Genomic DNA, 3,798 nt, shown 5'->3' with positions numbered 1-3,798 from the left:
TATTGAGTTAATTTGGCATATCTATTAAATTTTGTGTTATTTCATAAGAATATGTAAATGTCACATGATCTTGCATTTGGTAACATGGCCATAGCAAGGTTAAGTTACTGGAGAGGGCTTCAGGGCCATCTAGTTTTAAACTCAACTGAGCACCAAGTACTCATGTTGAGCTATTGTGATCTTACTGTGTGCAGGGTCCATTTCCGTAAATTTAAATAATAAATTCAATTAAACCCCATTTGGCTACATAAAAGACTTTTTATGCCCCCCTTCAAAGAAGAGGGGGTATATTGCTTTGCACATGTCGGTCAGTCCACCAGGTGGTTTCCGGATGATAACTCAAGAACGCTTGGGCCTAGGATCATGAAACTTCATAGGTACATTGATAATGATTCGCAGATGACCCCTATCGATTTTGAGGTCACTAGGTCAAAGGTCAAGGTAACGGTGACCGTCAATAGTAAAATGGTTTCCGGATGATAACTCAAGAACGCTTAGGCCTAGGATCATGAAACTTGATAGGTAGATTGATCATGACTCGCAGATAACCCCTATTGATTTTCAGGTCACTAGGTCAAAGGTCAAGGTCACAGGGACCCGAAATAGTAAAATGGTTTCCGGATGATAACTCAAGAACGCTTAGGCCTAGGATCATGAAACTTGATAGGTAGATTGATCATGACTCGCAGATGACCCCTATTGATTTTCAGGTCACTAGGTCAAAGGTCAAGGTCACAGTGACCCGAAATAGTAAAATGGTTTCTGGATGATAACTCAAGAACGCTTGGGCCTAGGATCATGAAACTTGATAGATAGATTGATCATGACTCGCAGATGACCCCTATTGATTTTTAGGTCACTAGGTCAAAGGTCAAGGTCACAGTGACCCGAAATAGTAAAATTGTTTCCGGATGATAACTCAAGAACGCTTATGCCTAGGATCATGAAACTTAATAGGTAGATTGATCATGACTCGCAGATGACCCCTATTGATTTTCAGGTCACTAGGTCAAAGGTCAAGGTCACAGTGACCCGAAATAGTAAAATGTTTTCCGGATGATAACTCAAGAACGCTTATGCCTAGGATCATGAAACTTGATAGGTAGATTGATCATGACTCGCAGATGACCCCTATTGATTTTCAGGTCTAAGGTCATGGTGACCCAAAATAGTAAAAAGGGTTTCTGGATGATAACTCTTTAACGCTTATGCCTAAGATCATGAAACTTGATAGGTAGATTGATCATGACTAGCAGATGACCCCTATTGATTTTCAGGTCACAAGGTCAAAGGTCAAGGTCATGGTGACCCGAAATAGTAAAATGGATGATAACTCAAGAAGGCTTATTCCTAGGATCATGAAACTTGATAGGTAGATTGATCATGACTCGCAGTTGACCCCTATTGATTTTCAGGTCACTATATCAAAGGTCAAGGTCATGGTGACCTGAAATAGTAATATGGTTTCCGGATGATAACTCAAGAACGCTAATGGCTATGATCATAAAACTTCATAGGTACATTTATCATGACTTGCAGATGACCCCTATTGATTTTGAGGTCACTAGGTCAAAGGTCATGGTGACCCGAAATAGTAAAATGGTTTCCCGATGATAACTCAAGAATGCTTATGCCTAGGATCATGAAACTTCATAGGTACATTGATCATGACTCGCAGATGACCCCTATCGATTTTGAGGTCATTAGGTCAAAGGTCAAGTTCATGGTGACCCGAAATATTAAAATAGTTTCCGGATGATAACTGAAGAACGCTTATTCCTAGGATCATGATACTTGATAGGCAGATTGATCATGACTCGCAGATGACCCCTATTGATTTTCAGGTCACTAAGGTCATATACACCTATGTTGAAATTTAAATTTTAGAATCAAAGTGCCTTACTTAAAAGTATGCATGTTGTTTGTCAAATATTAGGATTACATACTACATTTAAATATCAAAACTAGTTAAAGTCTAAATGTAAAACAAAATATAATATTATCATGTTTCTTATTAGAACTAGTCAAATATCTCATTTACAAGATTTAATACACTTTATTATTATGACAACACAAATAAATATCAATACTACGAGTTCTCATTTAGATATTAGAATAAATGTAAGACTCCATATTATTCATCCGAAAGTTGCTGTATCCGAAATCGGTATATAAAAGTCATTTGTATTTTTGTAATTCAAATAGTTGATGCTACTGTTAACATTTGATAATTAAACTTGCAAATTCAGCATTACTTCGAAAATATATGCTTCCTATATGTATGTTTTGCATATCAACATCTACATCGATCAACGCGATATTATTATTCGATACTATCGATAGATAGCATTGCAGACGAAATAAATATCAAATCAAATAAATAATTTAGTCCTCACCTGCATCTATCGGCCCACTTTTTTCTTTCACTGGTGTCAACAGGAAATCTAAATAGGCAGCAAGAATTTGCACCTGCTGTCCGATGATTGCACCCGATCGCATAACAATATACCATGCTTATATTTTCCTAATGTCCCCGGAAGTAGAAATTCGAAAACGAAAGTAAACGAGACTTTCACACCCTATTACAAGGCATGATTTTTTTTAAATATTACCAAATTGCAAAATACTTATCATCCATGTCGTTACACTTGTGTATTAGTTAATTAATGTTGTTGTTGTTGATATATATATGCCTCAAATTATGGTTCGTCTCAAAATTGAGTCCATGATTTATCAATTAATCAACACCTAAAACACGTATTAACACCTACGTGACACGGGTCGTTAATATCGTAATTTACCTAATCTTCACCTTTGTTAAATATTGATTAACACATTACTTAACACGGGTCGTTAATATCTAAATCGATTTAATCTGCACCTTTGTAAAAATGAAAAACACCTTTGAATCCAAACTAACAACTAACCAATCAATTAAAAAAGATTAGGATGGTTGTGTAAAACAAACGGATTTAATGAGTATTAAGATGTTTTAGCATTCTTCAATAAAATAATAAGATTTCCATGTAAATTTGAAACAGAGACCTATAGAATACATATGTATTCTATAGGTCTCTGTTTGAAACAACGGTCATAATATTCGAATAATTTGAACATTAAAATAAAAAGAATGCAAGTTATTGCCTCTTGTGTTTTTATTTTGGCATTTATAAAACACACAAATAACATATACTACATTCACATTTAACACAAAAAAACATTATATTTTACACAGGGTAACATACAAACCATCTTATACAAAAACTACATACATGTATTAAACACAAGAACTTTTATTAAACTTAATACAACTACCGACATGGATTATACAGCAACAAAGTTTCACATTTAAAACAGAAACAGAACCAACACTTGTTTTTAAAGACCACCAACTTGTTCACACAGATCAACACATTGTTCAATTACTCGACGGCGTCTGTGACACTTGTTCAGGCAGCTGAACGCCTTCAGCAGACCTGTGGAGGTGAGGTTGCCATCTCTCTAGCTCTTCCACAGGGCGAAAGTCTTCCCCTGAAGAGTCGCATATCTTGCTCGCTGGTATCGGCGGAGTTTTATATACGAAACGAGCTCCGCGTTTCTGACAGCGGTGACGGCCTCATCGTGCAAAAGCTTCGCCAGAAGATAGAACGGCGGGCAGCTGTCGTCGGCGTTGTGGTTGAATCAAACATTTCATCAAAGAAAATGCCGACAACTACCGCGCGTGTCATTTTAGATGCACGACAAACAAATTGTTTAACAAATCGCCGACGGTCCTGTTGTCAAAAAGGTGTTATTAGT

The sequence above is a fragment of the Dreissena polymorpha genome, chromosome 5, assembly GCF_020536995.1.
Source record: "Dreissena polymorpha isolate Duluth1 chromosome 5, UMN_Dpol_1.0, whole genome shotgun sequence".
NCBI classification, from domain to species: domain Eukaryota; kingdom Metazoa; phylum Mollusca; class Bivalvia; order Myida; family Dreissenidae; genus Dreissena; species Dreissena polymorpha.
The sequence above is the reverse complement of the archived record's forward strand: the minus strand, read 5'-3'. Positions refer to the sequence as shown.